At 43.5% G+C, this 24,845-nt stretch overlaps 1 protein-coding gene across 3 annotated transcripts in view; it reads left to right on the top strand.

Moving 5' to 3' along the window:
- ndst1b (N-deacetylase/N-sulfotransferase (heparan glucosaminyl) 1b) overlaps positions 1 to 24,845 on the top strand; it is a 70,579-nt gene that overhangs the window by 5,727 nt on the left and 40,007 nt on the right. For 2 of the 3 annotated variants that reach the window (XM_047805553.1, XM_027153379.2), the window contains exon 2: positions 10,521 to 10,607. The exons of the other annotated variant lie outside the window; for it this stretch is intronic. The gene's annotated coding sequence lies outside the window, so the exon portion shown is untranslated. The remainder of the gene's footprint in view (positions 1 to 10,520; positions 10,608 to 24,845) is intronic. 3 annotated transcript variants of the gene reach the window in all.

The raw sequence follows: 24,845 nt of genomic DNA, 5'->3' as shown, positions 1-24,845 counted from the left end.
CTGCGTTCTCTATCTATTTACTCTTAAAACTTAAGATCTGTTATCTTATTAGTGGTGGAAAGACCATCTATAGCATTACGTCTTAGGGCCTTTTTACACCTGGTCAGCTAGCTGATTTGTTAAAACTGTTCCATTTACATCAGGCCACATAAACGTGTCTCGGCACATCGATATCGATCCGATCTTTCTACTCCCGCCCAAACTGCAAATATATTTGACCTCATTTCCGGGGTAATTGAAATGGAACACGCTTTGGTGTGTGCGGTTTTAAGAATGCGATCAAAAAGAAGACGAAAAAACCCGTTACGGCGTTTATGCTACAAAAAAACAGCATTTACTGTTTGCTGCATATTCGCTGGTGGCAGCAGTGTGTTTTAAGACCCAACGAGACACCACCTGCGAGTGACGTACTTCCGTTTGGGAGGAGTATAGCGCTGACGTATGTGGCCTGAACAACCACATTCATTTCATTTACACCTGTCCAGTTTCATCTGAAACGCGTCCCAGACCACCCCCTGAAGGGGTTCGAGCGATCGGATTTATATCCGTCTCGAAACCGTTTCGGAGGGAATTTAGACCTGGTCTTTTTAACATCGGATAGCTTTTTAGCATCGGGTCACAGGAAACGTGTGAAGTGACCAGGTGTAAAAAGCCCCTTTGACACGGACAGTCAACGCTTTTCATGTTCTCATGTTGTATTACCATACCGTGGTTGGCTGAATATGTAACAATACAATTTTCATGTGATAGATTGATTTGTATCTTCTGTCTAAGGAGTTAATTCTGTCTTCAGCTTAATCTCCTTCCAGACTGGTAAATCACACCATCTTGTAAACTCACTGCCAGTGTTTATTCTGGTTTTTACTACTTTTTATTTTTTTTATGCTGAAGCGCAGCATGTATTTTGCTTGTAAGAGATTTATCTGGCTGTGCTGGGCATTGATCGACTTCACACTCTAAACAGGCAAAGATGGAGGAGAAGCATTTGTACTCTGCTACATACGTGTTGCACGCGTTGAACCGATCAAAATTAGGCTTAACGATGCTAATCTGACTTTTGTTTTTAATGCTGTTTTTAAAAAACGAAGCTCTCCGTGATAACAGAGAACATGGCCTTCAAAACGACACACAGCCAGGAATACAGAGTTCCACAAAGCTGTGACGATCCTCCGTGTCGTCCGCTTTACCCTCCCTCGCTCGTCGCGTATGGTAGTTATACATCTTCGGTTCCGTGAACGTTCTCGCCATCAGGTCTCTTCCAGCGTAGGCAGACGAGCACGTTTCTTTTTCCCTCTGCATAATTAAAAAGCATGTCGGCCCGTTGCGTAACGTAGCGCTTTCTTCTCTAATTAATGTTTCCTTTTTACTGGTATTCTGATTAGTTGTGGCAGAATGCTGACATGATTTAATTGCTCATCAGTGATTAAAAGCATCTTTGTATGAGCAGGGACTTTCAGCCAAGCTGAGATCTGAAGTCTTACTCCAGCAGACTAATGAATGGAACGGGCTCTGATTTGTAGAACAATCGCTTTTACATCCGAACCGTCCGAGAGGCCTTGTAGAAATTTCTCCATTAACTGTTTTTCTTTTCTGGAAAGATCAGTACAGATAACGGAGATCCTTCTTTGGCTCATTTTAACGGATTAACGCTCGTTCGTGAACACGTCCTTTTGCACCTTTCCGGTGGACTGATATATTGTAGAGACGAAAGGAAAAGCGAAATGAATTTGGGGGCAGAGAAGCCTTTATTATCGCTACGTATACATCACAGCACAATGGAATTCTTTTCTTCTTATCCCATCTGTAGAGGTTGGGGGCAGAGCACAGGGACAGCTATGATACCGCACCCCTGGAGCAGGAAGGGTTAAGGGCCTTGTTCAATTGTCCCAGCAGTGGCAGCTTGGTAGTGCTGAGGCTTGAACCTGATCTTCCAAACAACACGGCTCTGGGCAGCGCATTCGCGTATAAATACACCGTTATACTTTTTATAGAATAATACTGAAACCTGAGAAATTGAGGGTTAAGGGCCATGCTCAGGGCCCCAGCAGTGGCAGATTGGTGCACCTGGGATTCAAGCTCACCACCTTCTGCTTTCTCTATTTAAAGGTATGAAAACATACGAGTCAGCATCAAGATGATCGTCCGCTCGACGAACGATCCTCTAGGAATATCCGCTAATATCAACACACCGTTCTTCATTCCGAAGCCCTTTCGATATCCTGTGTCTCAGTGTTAATCCCCAAACACACCTGCTCGACTTCCTGGTCCCCAGGAGCCCGCCTGTAGGAGTCTGGGCTCGTTGTCCGCGGTCGCCCTCGGCCGTGCTTCTTTGCCAGCTCTTGTTCTGCTGTGCCAGTGGAAAGAATAATTAATCTTCAAGTCGAGCGTGCCAAAACAAGGGACCGCATAACTGTTTGTGTTCATCGCGGGGGCGCCACCGAATGCTGGCTGAGCTCCTGTTCTGTCCTCAACCCCCTCCTTCTTCTTCACAATGTCCAAATGATGCCATCTGGACATCAGGTTTCTTCCTCTCGTTTCTTACAAGCTCTAGCTTCTGAGCTCCGAGACAGCTTGCGTTCGTTATCTTAAGACGAGACTCTCGACCAATCTGGATCGGGTTAAATTCACCACTTGGCCGTCGGGTGGATAGAATCGATGGTAATTTGTATGTTAGGTCTTGTTAAATCGAGGATGGCGAACAGGTTTACAGACCTGTAGTGCTGTCTGAGAAAATCATGAGCATCAGGAAAGATTTCGGCTGGACTTCCGCGATCCATCGCGCAGATAGTGGCGTTATTGAATCTCACACGGCGTTAAAATTCGATTTCTCTTCTGTATCTAATCGAGTCAAAGGCCTCAGCTTTACTGCTCGAGCTTTACTGATGTGTTTACGGATGGAATACGAGTCTACTTTTGTGCCTTTCTCGTGCACGTGCATTTTATTCGCACGAGGATGCAGTCAGTTTTGTAGATTCCAGCAGCTCTTTATTCAGATTCAGAGAATCATCTAAGCTACGAGCGACACAAACAACCCGTGTCTAGCTAGCATGGTTAACGAAACCCGCGCGCTTTCCTTGGTATAAAGGGGTAGGGTTTTTTATCCCAACACTTGACCCTTCTTTTGTGTTAATAAACTAGCAAACTACCCTCTTATATCCAAAGACCCAAAAATACTATAATACATTTCTATAATCAAGAAATTTTATTTCCCTAAATGAAGAAATCACACACACATCCTTTTATTCTCCACCTGCCCCCCGTTTCACCCCGCAAGTCATTCTCCCTGACAAGCGTACAATAGCTTCACGTTTTTTTCAGCCCGCCGTTTTCCCCCCAGCTTGCCTCTACACCATCTCCTCGGTGCTGGCGAAGTCTTTATTCAGAGACTTGTTGGGGCTTGTTTTATATTTGTGCTACGGTATTAGATCTTGAACGAGTCGTCTGTAGTAAATGGGACACTGATGAAATACCCTTAGGTTATTTATTGGCAGCGCTGCAGCGCTGGGCCTCGTCTTTCCCACCAAAGCCGCCGCCGCCTTTTGTGTCGTTCTCGTTTCGCCTGCACATGCGATATTTCCAAGACGGGTCTGTCGGTTCTCCATATTTGTTTCCACCATGTGTAGCAGAAAACGATTTATAATACGAGTAAAATAATTTAACTTTTTTTTTGTTGGAAAATAACCCATGATACAGCAGAGGAGCGTTGAAAGATTATCGGAGTTGCGGTTATTTAAATTATTACCGAACAAAATGTAACGTAGGTTTAAAAGTATTTATTCGGTCATTTATTTATTTAAGTTAAAAAACAAACACAGCTTGTCATGTTACAGGGAATTGTCACGTCTCAGTCCTTTAGTCAAAGCGGACACTACTCTGACAACAGAGACTCCTTCCACATTCCCTAAACGAATCGCAAGGAACACGTCGTCTATCAAAGCTTTGGCTTTTTTTTAATGGCTCGATAACGACAGTATTCTTCAACAGGAACCGACGTCTCCGATCGTCCCAATTCCGAGTACCGGCGAGTGAGCTGTCGCTATGGAAACGACCGCTCGTATAAGAACAAGCATGTCGATTATAAACCCGAGGATTGGGTTCCAGCTTGATGGAGATGTCTTCAGTGTTGTTGGACCTTCTGAACATTTGACGTGTGAGAGTGCCGCAGAAACACAAACTATTTTGTCGCACTCTCGCACCGAGTCACATCCCTAACGTCTGAGTCGCATCGTCCTCGTTTCAAGTTCTAGTCGAATTATTTTTCCGTGTTGCATCAGCATTGTGCAGGGTTCTGCTAAATATGATGAAATCGGTTACTCCGGCAATGACCTTGATTTGCGATCTAAATTATCTTTTTGTGTGTGTGTGTGTGTAAACAGCTCTATGACTATGAGGAATGAAGGCATCCTAAACTACCTTGGAAAAGGTCAACAGACTCGCTCATCGTAAAATTAAATGGATATCAAAGAGCCAACAAATCGAAAGTACAATACGCCCAGTGCCTTGTTCAAATATTTAATAACCCAACAAAGCATAATGTGCATCTTTATTCCCAAGGAGCCCGGAAAAAAGGAGTTCTGTACCGCTGAAGTGGTCTTTTTCTTTTTTTTTTTTTTATTGTGAGTGTTTTGCCTGCTCATCAAGTCCAAGTGTTGACCTTTTTTTTTGCACGTTCTTGGCACAGTGGCACTTTTGATTACTTTGGCACAGGGAAGATTGAAGCTCAGATGTCAAGAGTGCCGGCAAAAATAAGTGGCTTGTTTTTCTGCCTTGCCCCCGATGTTTTGCCAGAGAGCTGACAAGTTGGTGAATCGTCATGCTGAGCCAGGGAGCGAGATGAAAAGGCGTTCAAGTCCACTGCGACTGTTTTCTCTGCAACAGAACTCCTCTAGTGTGTCTTCTCTACTGTATAACCCACACCACGTGCTGGAACCGAGAACCGTGACGCCACCTGGGGCTTGGGGTGCTGATTAAATGTATTCAGAGTGACTCTGGTGCAGGGGCCTGTCTGTCTGAGCCCTTCATGTGTCTTTAGCTGGATTCGACACTAGATTGGAGGCAGTGGTTGGTCGAATGTTTAAGGATGTGGGTTTCTGTTCAGAAGGTTGGTGGTTCAAGCCCCAGCACTGCCAAGCCGCCACTGCCTGCCTCTCGAGCAAGACCCTCTTTGCCCTAGGGGTGCTGTATCATCAGAACCCAATTTCCTAAGCTGGTATATGGAAAGCAAATAAATTCCCTGTGCTGTAATGTATTACGATTTTAATAAAGGCTTCTTCTGAGATTCCCACTACAAGATTTCTGACCAAACCAAATAAAACATTGTCTAAGAAATCTCAGGAATCCAACTCGGAACGAAGGAAAGGTCCCTCGATTTCAGTATTTCCGCCATTGACGTGACGCGTCAACGTGGCTGCTCACAGGCTCAGGAGCAAATCGAATAATTTGTTTAATTATGCGTTAAATCAGAATGTAAATATAATATTAAACTCCTCATCGACGTTAGCTGGCTAGCTTCCGTAGAGACATGTTGTTTTTGTTTTTCTCCAAATTGTCGTATGAATGTTTTCGAATTCTCCTCAAAAATTTTCCTAAAAATTCATTAGTACCGCTTTTTAAACAAATCCACACCACCACATAGGATCGCTTGATTTTTAAATAGCAGTTTAGAGAATATTTTTTATTATTATTATTTATTTTCACGGATATTGCTCCGACCGTGAAGACAGATTTTGAGTGCCACCAATTGGAAATGTCACGTTCGGACAAACCCCACTTAAATGTTGAAAATAATATAATATGTAAAACAACATCTTTTGGTATTTTTCCCCACCATGGCACATTGCACTAGCGTAGGAGTTCAGCAATAAAAAAAAAACGTTTAATCAAGCCCTGAAATTTTGCTCCAACGCAAATTCCCGAGCACGACGAGGGGAAAAGTTTTGGCACGCTGTAAAAACAAAAAAAACATCGCACGTGTACTTTTACCACACGGCTGTCCGAGTCGCTTCTCCTGCGCCGAGTCTCAAAAATCGCTGATGCTAGGATTGTGGGATTTTTTTTTTTTTTAAGGGACATCAATCGCCGCCGTAGCAGCTTCCAACCTCCCGCACGCACAGACGCGTCCGATCTAAACACCATCAGCACGAAATGGTCAATTATCCTCTTCCTCCACTGCCTGCTCTTGTTAGGGAAAGTATAAATCTGCAAGAAAGTAGAGAGAGGGGAGAAAACAAAAGGGAAAGAAGGGGCTTGGCGAGTTTAGTTGAAAATCTGAGGTCCAACTCTTGCTGCTTGTATGTATTGGAAACGGAAAAATAGATTTTGGCATCTCCGTTTATGGAGACGTTCACCAAGACATCTGCTCGTGGAGAGACCTCACTGGTCATGATGTTGAGAAATCAGCATGGAAATGGAAGATTGGGCCTGTGGGACATGTGGCAAGGAATTACAAAAAAAAAAAGGATGAGTCATTTGCAAGGGCAGACGCTGAGTCCTGTATCTATAACGTCTCCATGAGGCATTAGCTAATAGAAGAGACTTTGTGGAGAGCTGCTCTCTCTCTTGGCTGTTCCCCAGTGTCCTGCAGTGCTGACTTCTTAATCATACCGCACCGCTGCGATCTGGTGGAAAATTTCTGCAGGGACACTACGTGTAGGCGAGGAGTTGCTATTCTTCGACTTCGGTGCTACCGAAAAACTAATTAATTCAGGAACACGCATCCGGGCGAGGCTTTTAATTTCCGCGCGAGTCTCTTAAAAGACGCTCGACAAAACGGACCGGGATCTTCGACCACACGAAGATCCACAGGAACCTGGTGTGAACTTTTTTAAGGCGTCTTCTCAAGCCTTTAGTTTCAGGACCGAAGCTTTCTGTCGATCTTCTGGGATGAATCGGTTTTGTTAAGACGGATGATTTTAGGGTGGGGTTTTTTTTGGGGGGGGGGGGTGGAAAAGGAAACAAAAAACAGTGTGTCAAAGTGTATAAAAAAAAATAACATGGAGTAAAAAAAAACTTCCAAAGACGTTGGAGGAGAACAGTTGCGCTGGTTTAACGGATGGATGGATGGATGGATGGATGGATGGATGGATGGATGGATGGATGGATGGATACTTTTATTGATCCTGGAGGAAATTCAAGAATCAAATTCAAAATTCAAGATAAATAATTAGTCTACAAACCGAGCATCAGGCATTATTAATTATTAGTAGTAAAAATACCCATGTTTAAATTTGTCAGATTGTTTTGTTTGGTCGTTAATGACGTGACGTCCCGCCGTCTGGTCCCTTTAGTCGCCTCGTCACGAAGCGCTTGTTTCTTCTAAACTGTGAACGCACCCAGGATGCTGAGGCCGTGTTGACGTGTGTTCAGCTCTAAAATGACCTCCGTCTGGGCGTGTCTCTTTTCCAGTGTCCCGTCGTTAAGGGGGTAACAAAAGGGGCTAAAACCCTGGGCTGGGTTCTGCGACTCGACCGTGTTGTCATGTCCCTGTAGAGCTTTCAGCACCTGCGTGAGCGTGAAGCGGCTCGGTCCAGTTCACATCTCACAGCTCTGAAATCTGAACCAGACTCGCGCTTACAGCTGCTGATTCATTCAGACGACCGGGACACACATTCCACACACATTCCACACACATTCCACACCGTCTTCTCCGACCGACATCCCAGAATGCTCTTCACACCAGGAACGGGTTATAATACGCCCTTTAATATGATGCTTACAAATGAGTTTCATCACCGAGGAAAAATAAAATAAATTGTAACAAGGTTCCCCCCCCCCTCTCTCTCTTTCTCTTTCTTTCTCTCTTGTTAATTCATTGTTTCTTTCTCTTTTTCTTTCTTTCTGTTTCTTCCCCTCTGTCTTCCTCTCTCTCTCTCTCTCTCTCTCTCTCTCTCTCTCTCCCTCTTGTTAATTCTTTCTTTCTTTCTTTTTCTTTCTTTCTCTCGTTACTTCTTTCTTTCTCTTTCTTTTTCTTCCCCTCTCTCTCTTTCTTGTTAATTCTTTTTCTCTTTTTCTTTCTCCCCCCCCTCTCTCGCTCTCTCTATTTCTCTTTCTTTTTCCTCTCTTGTTAATTCTTTCTTTCTTTCTCTTTCTTTTCCTTCCCCTTTCTCTCTCTTGTTAATTCTTTCTTTTTATTTCTCTCTCTCTCTCATGCTTTCTTTTTCTTTCCTTCTTTCTTTTCCTTCTTTTCTTCTTTCTTTCTCTCTTTCTGAGCTCGTTGCTATTGTATCCCCAGCCCCTGTTCTACAGATTCGTCCTCTTCTGGTCATGCAGCAGCAGGTAATGAAAAATGTTACCCGCTGCGGCCAGAATATAAAACCGTAGCCCGCGGACACCGGGGACGACATTTTTGTCAGTTAAAGTGCCTTTCTGATGTGCAAAGGCACAGGGAGTCTTGCTGGAGGCAACGCTTTTCTGATGCCGTTGTAGCTTTCGCACCCAAACATAGCTCTGGTTTTGAGACCCCCCCCCCTCCGAGACATCCTCCAGCGCTCGACTAGACCGCTTTCAGCCTCGGTTCATACGCAGCAGGAGGAGAAGCGTCGCCTTCCGACGCCGCACGAGTAATAAGCATCCGTTTTAGAGAAACACCCAGACATGACAGCTTTGATGATCTCACTCGGACTTTGTGTTTAAACAGAACTTAAAAAAAAACTAGCCCAAAAAAATATATATTACAGAATTCATCAACAGGACCATAACAGGGTGAAGTCTTTTCTCTCATCCTCTTATCTTCATCATCGTCGTCATCATCACACACTTTTACCAAGACAACCGTTTCACGTTCCTCAGTCTCGCTCGTGTTTAAGACGTCTCCTCCTTTTCTGCAAGGATTTCCTTTTTCTTTTTTTCTTCACCTTAAATCTAAAGATTACGTTTAATCTGTTATTCACTTTTTGTTCTTCCAGCCTTAATTGCTGCACAGCGGCGGCACGATTAACAACGCTCGGCCCAACCTTAGCGAGAGGTAATTCTCCTGTGACAGAAAAGTTGCGTTTAATTTAATTACATAATGTTTTTTATTTATTTATTTATTTTTTAAAATGTTTTTAGACCAGACAAGAAGGAAACATTTTGGCTCAGATGTCGTAATCTTTCAGAGCAGACCTGCATCTTTGGTCTTATACTGAAACAGCTGCATTGCTGTGTGTGTGTGTGTGTGTGTGTGTGAGGAAAGATGGCCTCAGCTGTTCAGACAGGCACCAGTGAAGTGTGACTCTGTTATTGTTGGCTGTCCTCCCAGCACACCTTCGCTGTTTTCTGAAGCTGTGACACATGCCAGCTGAAGATATAAGACCCTCGGGCAGCTGCGAGAACCATTGACCAAGCCTCCCAGCTTTTATACCAACTTCAAAAAGAAAAAAGAAAAAAAAAGGCGGGGGGACAAAAATGTCTGAGCACTGAGTAAAAGCACTGCATCCGGCGTCCTACCGAGAACCTCGGAGTAGCTCGAGTCAATCAAGACGGTGTACGAGTCGCGCAGTTCTCCGAAGTCCTGAACGTGGCTTTGGATCTTGTGCCCTCTGCTAGACACCTAGAGCAGTTTCGTGTATATGAACATCTCGGCCACCACGGATTGAGATCTTTGTGGTGTTCGCTTCGGTGTAACGTGAACCTGCTTACAAAATGTTTTGTTTTTTTTTTTCCCTCCCGAAATGGCGCGACAGAACAACGTTCGACGTAGAGTCCGGAAACGATCGATTCCAATCCGGTAAATGTGGATTGAGAGTGTAGAGCTGTGGCGTCTACCCGGGAGGCGTGGCCTAGTCTCGCCTAACATGTCAGTTACAGTGAGAATCAACCCTTCTGGATGTATGTGAGATCATGTATGTGGAAGGGGTAGATATGAGCGTGTGTGTGTGTGTGTGTGTGTGTGTGTGATTGATGCTTTTACTTCATCTGCCAGATTGCCTGTAAGAACAAGCTTGGCTTTTCTCCAGAGCCACCGAAGCTCCAGTGATTCTGCCAACCCAGCCATGGCCCCGCTCCAGCTGCACCGGTTCGGCTTTTTCCCTCCTTCCACTCGTATGTAACACGGCTGTCTTTGATGTATCTTTTCCGAGATATGTGCCCCTCCCTCCGGAGCGGCAGCGTCTCGTTCTCACGTCTGGCGAAGGAAAGCTCGATCCCAAACGGTGTCTAGTTTCTTAAACAGGGAGAAATTGACCCGACGTCTTCGCCGCTGTTGAGCATCAGAGCAAGACACAAGATCTGAATTATTAACATCCCTCATGTCCCGCTTCCTGTTTATGTGGTGCCTAGATCTCAATGAGATTTGGGAATTGTGGATCTGCAGCGGTGAATGTGAATGTCAGCATGATACCTACAGTGTACTGTTGTCTTTATCGCTGCCACTTTCTCAGTTTCGGCAGTAAATACAAAGGCACACGCGACGTGTAATGCGTCATAACACCTTACACTCGTGTGCTAATCTGTCTGAAGTCCATCCAGTTCGTCCTGCACGTGCTTCAGTCGGTTTCGGGTTTAATCGATCACGCCGTGATGATTTTTCTCTTTTCTTTCAGGATGCCTGTTGCAGATGCTCCCAGGACTCGAGTACAGGCCGAGAACTACAGAAGCAGACACTTTTGATGAGATCTGAGCAAAAGGAGGTACGTATTATAACCGATGTGACGTGAAGGCGAATCTCCAAGCAACTGAGTAGCTTTATTGGTTTGGGATGGCGAGGATTTGTTATAAGCTGAGAACCTTATTTTTTTTATTACGCTGTCTCACGGTCGTCTGTGCTAAAGATTGTGCTATTTGTTGAGATTTTAGCTCAAACATACAGTAGGTGAAGAGAAATACGGACCAGCAAGACGTTTTAACTCGTCTTTAACTGTACGGTTTGTGGGAGCCTGTGGCTCGTGTGGAGTTGCGAAGGGCCGGAAGGTTTCCGGTAAATCTCCGGAAACTTCCCACGGGAACTTAATCTGGGGAATTTTGGAAGTATTCGAAATTGGAAATTTTACGGGAATTTATGGAAATTAGAGTTAATAAATAGTGTTACTGTGCATGTTATGGAAGAATGCAAGTACATGCAGGGGTTTGGCCTCAATGGCTCTCCAGTAAGCAGTGTGCAAGTGGCCGAGGAACGCAGGGTACAGGTCAACTTAAATTGCATTAAATCTCGTTTTAAACAAAATTAGGCTGCAAGATTTTTTTAACTATATTTAAGTTCCTTGTTATAGGCAACTCTGCATTATTATTATTTTTTTTTTCATTCCCAGTTTATTCCCATATAGTCCCGTTAATTCCCATGGAAAGTTTCCAGCCTCGAAAATTCCCAGAATTTTGCAACCCTAGTCCCAACATGTATCTTAGCATATCGTGTCGATGCTTTTCAGCTCAGCGCGGATGTCATAAGTGATGGAATCCATAGCTGGAGCCTTCCTGTCAGCCAGAACAGCCAGTTTGAATGTTTTTTATTTTCTGCGTCACTTGACGTTTAAGTAAGCGTTCGTTTGATTTATTTGCTTATCGCAGATTCTTTGGTAGTTCAATTTCTAGTGCAGAGTCAGCCATGATCTCGAGCTCCCGGAGACGATTGGCTGGAGTTTAAGGCTGGCAGCTTTGTCGGCTTGGTGGTGTTGGGACTTGAACCTGTGGCCTTTTGATCAGAAACCCCAACAGACTGTCGTGTGTGAAAATCCGATCCTAGGAGATCATGACGTCTTTCACGCCAACGTCCGTACCACAATCCAAATGCAATTTGATTTCTCTTATTTTTCTCCAATGTTCTGATTTTCGATGTGAACATTAATTAAAGAGTTAAGAAGCATTTCATTCTACTAGTATTTAAAACTCTGCAGTAATGATGGGGTTTTTTTATTGGCTCTCACTGCTTCACAGGGTCAGTCGCCGTTATACGAATTCTTGGTTCTTGACTTTGCTCCTTGATGACAATTTAGCAGTTGCGTATACATATAAAACCCACAGTGATCTCATTCTCTTCCACACAGTTCCTGACCCAACCAAATGTCTAACCAGGTGCTTTAAAATCTCACACCGAGAAGTTTAAAGCGGCGAAATCAAAGCACTGAGCGAAAGCAAAACATGCCGGAGGAGGAACATACGCAACACTCTACATCTGGCGTACACGCGAACGAAGCTTTGTGATGCGATCTCATTATTGTGAGAAATTACAGCACAGCAGATTTCACATGTGGCCAAAAATATGTGGACAGGTGTGAGCATTATAAAAACCACAACCTTTTGTTGCCATGACATTTGACACAAATATACAATCGTATAGAACGTCCTCGTACGATGTAGTGCAACAATTTCTCTTCTGTCCCAGGATGACGGTTCCACCGTGCACAAAGCAAACTTCATAAAGACATGGTTTGTTACAGTCGGTGTGTAAGATCTCGAATGTTCTCCAGACCGTCTCACAACTCTCTTATAACAGAATGAACACAAATCCCGACACCTGGATCAGTGGGGGACAAAAATGTCTGAGCTCCGCTCCGCCGTCTACTATTAAGATTTCCCAGATTATTACACAGAGGACTACATAAATCTGCCACTGGCAAGCACACATGGGTGTGATGCTGATGTGTCCACATACTTTTAGTCATATATCATGCCAGGAAAGCGCGTCATGTTCGTTTTGTCATGCTGTTTCCTCGTTTCATTTCTTTTTGCGAAATTCATAGAAATGGACCATGTGCAGATATCTGGCATTTGGAAACAGCGACTGAATCATTTCCTTTTTGCTGATCATCTCAAATGTGCTTTCGTTTCATCCTTCAGAAGTCGTGTCATATCCAGGAATTAAAGAGTGACACATTTAATGCGGAAAAAAAAAAACAACAACATAAAGTGTGTGTTCAGCCACTTTACTTCCAGGACAGCTCGAGTCGGGCTTAGCATGGATTATAAAACTGAATGTTGTGCTATTAGTTGTGATGATGATGTGATATGATGATGATGATGATGATGTCTAACACTTGGCTCCAAAATCCTCATTCAGTGTCCAGTTCTGTTCAGCACTGATAATGGAACATTATTTTAACATGCAACAAGCCAACCGGCGAGTCGTTGTGCACTGTAAAAGGGGGCGTGGTCTCATTTGTGGCTAACTATGCGTTGCTTTATACGTCAGTCATAACAAAAAAATCAACACCTTGCACATCATAAACCCAGCGTCCCCCTTCCCCTTTCACCCGTCTGGCCTGTGACAGCCCACAGCGAGTAGCGAGCTCGGACCCCGTATCGCCGCTTGTAGCATTTCATCTTTCATAAACCTCTTTTTTCTTCTTCTTCTTCTTCTTCTCCCCTCACGAAGGGAAATTGTGATAGAAGATGAATTATAAACTTAAATGAATAATTCAAAGCAATCGGTGCAATTTGAATTATTTATAGGCGAAAGAGGCATTACTTATTGCTGGGCTGACGGTGTGATCTGCATCTCATCCTCCTGGCTTGAATCAGCTCAAAGGCGTGAACGGTCAGGTCTTGTTGCTCTTTTTTTTTTTTTTTTCCTTCTTCATGCTGCTTGGCTGCATTTCAATAATCCTATTCGTTTACGGCGTAAACGTTAACATCTGGGACGTTCTGCTTGGAAGACGGAAAACTGAGCAAATGTTTACATTTGAATTACATACACGTGACATTCAGTAACATATAAAAAAAAATTATTAAACATTTTATTTATTTGTTTGTTTGTTTGTTTATAAATTCGCTTCACATTCTCTCTTTGCCTTCAGTATTCCCGCGGAGAAAATATCAAACGAATAATTATTGTTTTATTATTATTATTTATTTGTTTGTTTGTTCATTTATTTATTTATTTTAATGTTTGAAAAACCTTTTAGATTTCCACAGCTATTTTAACTTTGATGCGTCACTAAACGTTATCATCTTTACAGAAATCTGACTAATTTGGTAGAACATTTTATTAAAAATTATTTAATAATAATCCTTTAAACGCACTTTACCAATATTAAGATGCCTTCGTATCTTCTATTTTGTCACCGATTTACACTACAGCATTTCACTTACAGCTCGGTCACGGACATGTACGTATGTGTTTGTTTGTTTGTTTATTTAGACCCTACTACTTTTTCCCTTAGAATGAGGAACATTTCACACTTGTTCACACACGGCTAATTTACATTTCTGTTTTCCAGATTTGGAGTTTAAAACAAAATAAATTGTCAAAAATAAAAAATGTATTATTATTTATTATTATTAAATAAATTATATTTTTTTAGATAAACAACGGACAGTTTTGGTGTTAAACTACAGCAGTAGTTAGCTGGGATGTTTTATTGAGTGTCGTTTGGACGTTGGACGTTTTATTGAGTGTCCTGGAGAATCTTCGCCGCCACTTTGGAGACTTTTTTTTTTTTTTTTTTTTTTTTAAACCCCTGGGGGGAAAAAACCCAGCAGCCTTCTTTATAATATCTTTTTCTATGTTGGTTTGATGCACAGAGTTTTTTAGTTTTTATTTTATTTTATTATTTTTTATTTATTTGTTTGTTTATTTATTTATTTATTTAGTTAGTTAGTTATTTTTATTGGATTTATCTAAAAATAAGAAAAAAATACAACAAGCAAAAATTCTAATAGGGAAAAAAACTGTGTACTAATTATTACACACAAAATATTTTTATAGAATTCTACAGTTATAATAATTCTTAATACTTATAATGAAATATTAAAATAAACAATAATTCCACACACACAACCGTCCAATAAAAATGGAGTGAAATCCTATTTGGCAAAAATAGTCACAGATGAAATAGATTTTATTATTTCAAATTATTTGTTAAAGCAAAGGTGTAAAAATAAATAAATAAAAATATCGAAATCTATATTTATGAATGCGAGCCGTGGAAGAACAGTATGTACTGTGAATAAACCGCAGACGTGTGAAATTGGGAATTCGTATCGTTGCTTATGATTGAAGCTGTTATTCATCGTTAAGGTAGCGCTCGTTAGGGAGCCGTTCCTTCCGTTATGAGGTTTTATAGACTCGTCTCGTTGCATCGTAAGACAAGCTGCCCATGAACACGCGAGAACTTTTTCGATAAAAACGATTCCTCTCAGTATAAACACAACTCCTGGAGCTCTGCCTAGATTACCGGTGCAGCTACCGTCGGTGTTGTCCTTATTATTTATTTATTTATTTTTTGTTTCATCTTTGAAAATGTAATGCAGGCTCGCAGGTGTTCTGGCGCAGAGAGCAGGACGTGTCCGTGAATACTAATACCGCCGTCCTTTCGGAGAATTGATGGCGTTTGCTTTAAGAGCGCCCACCTCTGATGGCTGACGGCCCGGACTCTGATTTATGTTCCTCCTGACACCTTTATGTTCTTCTGTAGTCTTATCTCTTTCCTCCGTCGTGTAATCTGCAGGCAGGGTGTATATACGAGGGGCTTCTTCTCAACTTTGGGGTCTGAAGGTGGGTTCAGGTTTGTCCAGCGTGACTCTGATGAGCAGGACGGTATGCATCAGACAGCACACGAATGTACCTGGATATCTCTCTGTGGTGTGGTTCATCCCTGCAGATTCATCACCATACACACATACACACACCACAGAGACATGTTCTGTACGAGCAGCATCTTGACAGGACCCAGGTGGCAGCAGATCTCTCACCGCGTGACGGTTGTAAAGTGCAAGGCCTAGTGTGACACTTCCTGCTGACAGCCCAATACCCGTGCTGACATTACCGTCAGCATAGAAACCTGGCAGAAGGAGTAGGAGATGTTGATGAGATTCTCCTTCTGTATTCACAAACGAACCTCATACCGACCCCAAGGCTGGTTTTTTTGGGGGGGATTTTTTTTTTTTTCGTACTCCGACCAGATTATGAAATGGTCACGCGGCTGGAAAATGTGAATAACGGTCAGTCTTCAATGTTGAACGGAAAGCGGCACGTCGAAGACCACGTCAGGTTCCTCTCCTGTCTCCTGTCCTCTCTGTGATCAGGAATCTGATTCTACACCGCGCACAAAACCATCCGCTACTTATGACCATCGAGCTCTGGTGTCTACTGAGATGCTTTTCTGATCACTGCGGCTGTAAAGAGCGGTCGTTTTGAGTCGCCATTCGAATCTGTGACCTCCTTTAAATGAAATCACAACAAATCTGTTAAGCAATCCTACGAGAAATCGCCTGTTTTTGTCCAATGACTAAAAGGATGGCCAAAGAATATCTCAGATCCCTTTACAGCTCATGCCATTTGGTTGGGCGGAAATCAGAACCACTTCCTTCGCCTATAGGCTTCAACCAGGCTTAACCTCAGCGGTCGTAGTAACTCGTACGAGAATATACACGGTTAATAATCCGTCCTCATGTGGCCCATGCGGGAGATGATGCAGATTAAACAGATCATCGAAGAGATGGATTAGATTAAATGTTCAGCTGCATAAACCACACCGACGGCACAGGGGAAAAGAGCCGAAGCAGAGCGAAGGCCATTTCGTGACGCACTGCTCTGAATCCGGCTTACGCAACCGCAGGACATGTCCTCCTTCCACAACCACGGACACCTGTATTGATTTTGGAACTCTCAGATATTATCCCCATCTCTCCTGGAAGCCCCGTCCATCCCCATGGTCTCGACTAGACGTACATGACATTTTACTCTCTTTGCTCAAGCTAAATCGAGAATATTTTAAATCCTTTAATATGAAAGAGTGTGGGATGTGGTAGCTCACTGGTCAAGGTGTTCGACTACTGATCGGAAGGTCATCGGTTCGAATCCCAGGTCCACGAAGGGCCCTTAACCCTCAATTGCTCAGGTGTATAAACTGAAATGAAAAAAAAAGTAAGTCACTCTGGATAAGAGCGTCTGCTAAATGCTGTAAATGTAAGTAAATCCAACAACGCGTGAGACACGGCTAATGTTAGACATATAAAGTTAACAAACGTTAAGGCTATTTATTAGGGTTGTAAAGGAAATTTTTTTTTAAATAAAAGGAATGCGTAAGTAGTGTAGGTAGGACGCTTAACATAACACGATGTTCATTAATGCAAGTCTGTAATAATATAATTCTACAGCCAATAATCAGTAAAGCGGTACAAATCTATCCGGACCGGTTAGAAACGGATGGCGTCACCACGACAACCCGTGTCCCAGCGTAGCGACGACGAGTCACCGTGGCACAAGCGCCGCTCTCGAAGCTAATCACAGTCTCGTGTTTGTCATTGTGCTGTAATTAAGCAGTTGACAACCTCGTCAGTCGAGTATTTTAATCACACAGTTGTAGAAGTCCTGTTAGACAGTGTGTTAGATGAATGAGAGAGACAGAAGAGGGAGAGAAAGGAAATGGAGTTTCCCCTCGTCGGAGGCAGCTCCTGGAGCTGCTGTGTATATAAATCACAGCACACGGCGTACAACAGACAATTATTTAAGTGGAGTTTAATAGACTTTTCCACACCGCATCAGTCGCTGGGACGTTTATTTAAAACGGACACGGATGACTGATGGGACGGATCCCAGAGCTTTTACTTAGGCCATCAGCGTTGTACATACCCTGGCCAGCAAACTCAAGTGTGCCAGATGGTGCGTCTCCATGTGGAGCGTGGTTGTGACGGGAGGAATGCCAGCCGAAGCCTGGCGCTGGCGTCGGCCCACTCCACTGGCCTTTAGCTCCTCTGGTGCCCACATAATACATCGGCTCCGTCTCGATCGGACCGGTCTGCTTGTTCTGAGCAGCACAGAGGGAGACGAGGGCAAAGCATCTGCCAGAACCACATACTCCGTCACCCTTCCACCCATCCCCCCGACTTCACCCCAACTGGCCAGGCGCTGTAAAGCAATAGGACTCTGACCTACTTTCGCAAGTGCTTCAACTTGTTTTATGTCCATTTTTGGCTCCGTAACTAGAGCAAGCACCTGGTATCGATCTGCACTCCTATTAAAATTTGTAGACCTGCCTGGATTCTCAGTGCAGCCAATTTTTTATTGGCCAACAGACGTATTTATTCCGGCCTCATTGAACCACAATTACGTTGGGTCAGAATTCTACTTCTTTTGCATAATCATGAATGAGGGATTCTGCATCCACATCCGATTTATTCGTTCTGCAATATTAAAGGCAGGGTCTCCGATTTTTGAAAGCCAATGTCGACATTTGAAATCACCAAAACAAACACGCCCCTAACCCAAATGGGTCCCACCCCTGTATCGATAGCTCCGCCCACACATACATACGTAACCCAGGCAACTTACGGAAAGCAATGTCTTTATCATAGCTGAAGGGAAGAACAATACGATTGCAGATAAACAAACAAGCAAAAATGCCACACAAGCATAATCATGTAAAGGACAAAGGCATATATTAGTTCTGTGTAACAAAGCAAAACCAACGTTACTCACCTATCGAGAAGGAAAAAAGCGCCTCGGCGTCTTAAGTAAAGTCGAATTTCCCGAGTCAATAACTCCTGAGCTAAACGCTGTTACTACACAAAACGCGGTTGTAGCTGCCTCTCTACATTACTACGATAGAAAAGAGGTGTTATTTGTGTAGTAACAGCGTTTAGCTCAGGAGTTATTGACTCGGGAAACTCCAACCTGTGAATATGTGGCCAACTTCCTGCTCCTTCAGTTCTCTCCAGCGCTGGAAAGCTGATCCTATATTAGCCTTTTTTCTCTTTCTTTCTTTTTTATCCTCCATGTCAATGTTAAAACCGCTTTCTGCTAACGTCACACATGCGCACTGAACACTCTCTCCGCCCCATATCGACAAGCCCCGCCCCTTTCTGCTCATTGGCTACACGTTTGTTTTGCTTTTTGTTTATTATTCGACCCGACTCAGTTTTCTGAAGCATTTCTCAAAAATCGGAGACCCCGCCTTTAAGCATTCGTCGCAGGAACCCGAACAGGGAGCTAAAACGTTTGCTCTTTCAGCGAGAAATCAAAGTCCGTCAGACTCAGTCAGACTTTCTCGTCTGAGGATTTTTTTTTCATATGCTCTGTCAAACTAACAAAGACATCTCTACCGCAGACAGTTATATGTGGAGTGAAGCTAAAATGGAAAGAAAGCGCAGCTGCCCGACTAGATAAGGAAGACCGGTGGCGTTCGGGTGATGCAGAGTTCACTCTGGTGAAAAAACCCCACCACCGATTAGAGGAAGGATGTCATTGGGACGTGTCATGCAGAGAGTGTGACGAACTGACCCTGTGGTGTTAAAACATTTTAGAGCCAACCCGAGAGTGCAAGTGTCAAGACCTGTACATTTATTTATATATATATATATATATATATGTATATATATATATTTATATATATATATATATATATATGTATATATATATACACACACACACACACACACACACACACACACACACACACACACACACACAGCTAAAAGAACCTGATGTACAAGTTCTTAAATTGCCAGGCAATTAAAATGTAAACTCAGGATCATTTTATGCTTATATAGACTATAGACTGGATTAAAAACCTTTTTTTTTTATGACTCGTATCGTGTCCGACGGAAGAAAAAACAGATAGGGAACAAAACGACAGGGAAAGAAATGAAAAGGAAAACCAGGACTGAATTGCAATCAAATAAATGGGGAATAAAGGGAGAAAGAACGGAAAAAGAATGAATCAAAGAACGAAAGCATTAAGGGAAATCTGTATGGAGGGAATAACGTGATAAGATGAGAACAAAGGCAGGGAGTGAAGAAGGAATTATATATGAAACGTAGAAACGAAAGAAGGAAAAACAAAGTAAGGAAGGAAACAACTCAAGAATCAAGTGAAGAAAGAAGGGAAAGACGACGGAAGGAAACAAGGAAGGCGTTTTTTTTAATCTCTCACTTCCTAATAAAAATCTTCTGACGAGGGCGTGGGACTCTGTAGCCGTTGTGAAAATTCTTGGCACCTCCCGACTGCCCCGACGCACGCTTTCAAAAGTAAATACATTCACACGGAGAATTAAATAATGACCCTCAAGCTGTTACATGAGCGCTTTAACAATTCATTCCACTCCCTTCATAAATCATTGTAGTGGCTGGCAGGCTGCATGTAGACTTTCAGGACTGCGACATTCTTCTCGTAGGAAAGAAAAGAGGCCATGACGGGTATAGAATAAAATTCACCGCTCCTAACCCCACCCCACCCACCCCCCCATCCTTTTTTTTTCCTGCAAAGTTCAGTGGAAATGCTGCTGCTCTTTTTCTCTAACCCTCTCCGGTCCCAACTCAATCATCTGATTCGCTGAGTAACCTCTTTTCCTCTCATAATGGAGCCGTGCATTAGGTATTCTCGGCATGCTGCAGGGGAGCGAGGTCCTTAGGCCTGCTCGCTGAGAGCCATCCTTCACCTGCATGAGCCCTGAGCATTCACGAGAGGAACTATTCATTTCATTTAGCTCCGTCGGCTCTGCTTCCTGCACAGTATACCGGACTAGACATCTCGGCTATCTTTGTTACGAACACCAAGACCTTTTAGATTCAAGATCTTTGCCCTTTTCTAAAATCGGTGCCTAGGCAGTCACCGACACCCCAAGAGTCTCCTAAGAAGCCGAGCGTTCCGTAGGCGACGCTCCGACAATCGAGTTAATCTTCAAAGGCCGTTCATCGAGCATCCTGCTCGGGATTAAAAATATGAAGAGGTGTCGTGGAAAAAAAATGCGTTCGAGGACACGGGCACAAGCAAAAATCCGTTATAAAAGCAGACGATTATGTAAGAGCGAGAACTCGTGAGCGTTGTTTAACGAGTGAAAGGGGGTCGGCTTGGTTAAAAAGAAAGCGAGGTCCGATGAGGGTTCCAGAGAAATGAACCGGATAAATGAAGCTGCAAGAGTTCTACGATCCTACCTCGACCTCCAGATACACCGATTCACCTCTGATCCAAAGCTTTGCTGCAAAGTTTTTCAGCCATTTCGTTTAAAATCAGTTTAGAGGGATTTGGGATTTGATTAATCTCCATTGGCACCAGAGTATAATCCCCCTTTTTTTTTTTAAGTACTATATAGTTTGTTGTATGCATCAAATCGTTAGAATAAAAAAAAAATTATGGCCATAAGGCAGAAGACGAAAGATGGCCGTCTTGGAACCCGCCAATAAATCCACAGCTTATGGTGGATATTAGTATTTTTCTGCAGCAGTGAATGCACTCGCAGAGCTTCTCTCACAGACAGATTTATACCCTTGACTTTAACCACCTGGCATAGCTGGCAGGGCTTGGCATCGGAGCAACAGGCATCTCCGCGTGCCAGTGGGGTCAAGTGGGGTAATGATCTGGGACAAGGTTGACGATCACAAGGTGGAGTCTCGCACAGAACAAGTCCAAAAGTCACACCGAGACGACCTCTGAAAACATTTATATCCGCGTTTTACTACTTCTTATCCTTCCTCGTCAAAGCAAAGATCAAAGCGCAGTGCATTCAAGATAAAGGCAAAGCTAATCTAAAGTTTTCGGTACTTTGGCCTGCTTCAGGGCTGCAAGTCTTCCCGAATGTTCCGTCTTGAAAACGGATTAGCAGACAAGTTCAGGTAGACATGCTAATGTTTGCTCCATCTGCTTTAGTACTGATTATTTCATTTCTTCCCCCTCGAAACATGCTGAAAATGCGGATGTTGGCAAACGCCACACAGCGCTCTGAGCGCATGAAAAAACCGATTTGACATTCCTAGCATCAAAGCCAGGCAGGAATAATTGCATCAGAGCTAAACGGGAGTAATTGTTGCTTATTTGTGCAGAAACATCTGTGCTTCATGTCTTCCATAGCCTGAAGTTAGATCTTTTAGGATCTATTGAGTCTTCATAGCACTGACATAAAAAAAGAAACGCTGTAAGAACTGCTGTTTTTTCACCTGGTAATCGAGTGGCTGATGGGCGGAGTTGGGTTTTTTTTTTGTTTTTTTTTTCCTTTCCAGCTTCTGTATTATACCCTGATCCTTGATGGTGTAGAACAAAGCCTGACCCAGTTAGAGATCGAACCATGGGATGACTCTCCTCACGTCATTGGCAGCGGATGTGTTACATTTCAGAGAGGGTCAATTCTGTTTGTTTCCACCGAAATCCAATAGAGTAAATACGCCGTCCTTCTCCTCCGCGCTCGTGTCGGCGCCATGCATTATGCATGCTTTTCATTTTTCTTTGCGTTCGCTCCGCCCAGCTTTCTCCTTCACCTCTTTTCTCTTCTCTTCCCCACCCTTCTCATTTTCCAAGAGCAATGGGCCTTACAGAATATGCTGAAAAGATTGACACTAGTTATTTTTGCTCTGCCTCAAGGCTCCACAGTGAGGAACTTGGCCACGTTTTCATCATCTTATTCCAGCCTGGTTACTTAGTCCAAGCCTCCAGTCATGTGCTCCATACACTCGACATTCCTCTTTGAATCCATGTCATCTCTGTTCTCATGTTACGTCAGAGAGCACCGGATTATTTTAACCCAAGCTAAGGGCTCCTGTATAAGGTTGTAAGCAAACGTTAGTGAATCCCAGTGGCCACTTCTTTTTTTTTTCTTCATACTTTTCAATTTGACTTTTTTTTTTTTTTTATAAATACACCTCGGGCTCCGGCACTGATAATTGGATAACGAACTGGATTCAGGTATCTGCTGCGCGTGAGAAGTGGATTTGCTCAGTTTCTCAGCTGCACAGGTGTTCACGATATGTGATTGGCTTCTACTAACTTTGTGCCTACTTGTAAATATCAGAGAAGATTTAAAAAAAAAAAGCCATTCACTCTGCGCTCACTTAAAGGTGCGGTGCACGATGTTTGAGAAACGCTTCAGAAAACCGAGCCGGGCCGACGAGCAAAACAAACGTGTAGCCAATGAGCAGAAAGGGGCGTGTCTTGTCAATATGCGGCGGAGAGAGTGCATGTCTGACATTAGCCGAAAGCCATTGAAACATTGACATGGCGGATAAAAACGAAAAGCGAAAAAAAGGCTCCAAGTCTTCTGTTTCCATGTGTTTATCTGCAGCAACCTCTGTGACCTCTGCCTCTAACGTTACCTCTGCCTCGGGTTCTAGGTGTTGAATGCCGTCTTCCGCTAAACCTTTCACGGTACAACACACAGTACTACAAAAACACATCTGTATCACTATAGTATTACTCATTGAGTTCATTTATTGATAAAAAAATATACCCCCAGCCAGTTGCCCCAGCAGCTTCCGCCATAATAGTTGCCTGGGTTACGTATGTATGTGTGGGGCGGAGCTATAAAAACAGGGGTGACACCCATTTGGGTTAGGAGCGTGTTTGTTTTGGTGATTTCCCATGTCAACATTGGCTTTCAAACATCGTGCACCGCACCTTTAAATAAAAAATGTTATTTACAAAAATGACTAAACTACTAAGTCACTTGATGGGATATTCTACTGACGGACGAGGCACAGTTTTTGTTTGGGGTGGAGGGCCGTTCTGTTGTGAGCGTCAGCTAGACAAAAGTGTTTGTCTGGTAGAGGAGTCTAATTGGCAAGCGAGAGCAAAACCACAGAAACAGGCCAGGCGCTGTCTCGTAAGCCGAGCTTTTACGCAGCCATCCTATTAGGCTTCAAACTCTGGACAGCAATTCAAATCTGTCATCCCTCCACTCCATCACACTGAGTGCAATCCGGTTAGGCTCAATCATATAACATCAAATCTAATCACGGCTAATAAAAACCTGCACTTCACGACATTTAAATCGACACTCGCACGGCCGTCCCGGATCGATAGCGCACGCCGTGTTGAGAAGGAGATTACACAATCTGTTACATCCATCTTGACGGCACTGTAGCAGTCGGTGTTGTTCACGATCGCCGTGCGAGACGAAGCCTGGCACGCAGACCCGGCAGCGTGGGCTACTGTGGGTCTTTAAAAAATGAGCTGGCCTGGAGGAAGAGGCAGAACGCAGATAAAGACGAGCCAAAAGAAGCTAATCCTCCTAATAAGCAGTTTTACATACTTACTTTAAAAAAAAAAAGTTAATTCCTTTATTTTAACCGCTTTTTTCTGGTCAGGGTTATGGTGGATTCTGAGGCTGGCTCTGGACACAAGACTGGAGAATTTACCCTAGATTGGGATGCCAGGCTAGTGCAGGGCACCATACATGCAAATATCTATACACACATTGATACCTAGGAGTGAATCGTTCTTCCTCAGTTTTTGTGAGGTTGGAGAAATCCACAGGAACCCCACATCGATCACGTAGAACACACAGGCAGAATCTATCAGGATCTAAACGGCATCCAGATCATTTTAAGCCCAGACTGAATTTTTATTCGGGGGACACGGTGGCTTAGTGGTTAGCACGTTCACCTCACACCTCCAGGGTCGGGGTTCGATTCCCGCCTCCGCCTTGTGTGTGTGGAGTTTGCATGTTCTCCCCGTGCCTCGGGGGTTTCCTCCGGGTACTCCGGTTTTCTCCCCCGGTCCAAAGACATGCATGGTAGGTTGATTGGCATCTCTGGAAAATTGTCCGTAGTGTGTGTGTGTGTGTGTGTGAGTGAATGAGAGTGTGTGTGCCCTGTGATGGGTTGGCACTCCGTCGAGGGTGTATCCTGCCTCGATGCCCGAGGACGCCTGAGATAGCTCCCCGTGACCCGAGTAGTTTGGATAAGTGTTAGAAAATGAGTGAGTGAGTGAATTTTTATTCCTTATTTCATTTATTATATGCGTCTTCATTTGACTGGAGACACAGTCAATCTTGTGAAAAAAATGATTGTCACTTTTCTGAGAATACTTCATGCGGAAAAATTCAGATTCTATACTACAAATGATAGCATCTCCTCATCAGCAAGCAACAGAAAGGCCAGGCTGGAATTTGAAGGTTTATCGGTGAAGCTTCTGAGAAATTCTGAGAAATGTGAAAAGCTTTCTTTTAAAATGCTCATGATGGACAGGTTTGTTTTTTGTAAGAAAGTAAGACTTGTGATAGATGTC

This window comes from Tachysurus fulvidraco, chromosome 21, assembly GCF_022655615.1.
Source record: "Tachysurus fulvidraco isolate hzauxx_2018 chromosome 21, HZAU_PFXX_2.0, whole genome shotgun sequence".
Classification (NCBI taxonomy): domain Eukaryota; kingdom Metazoa; phylum Chordata; class Actinopteri; order Siluriformes; family Bagridae; genus Tachysurus; species Tachysurus fulvidraco.
The sequence above is the reverse complement of the archived record's forward strand: the minus strand, read 5'-3'. Positions and strand labels throughout refer to the sequence as shown.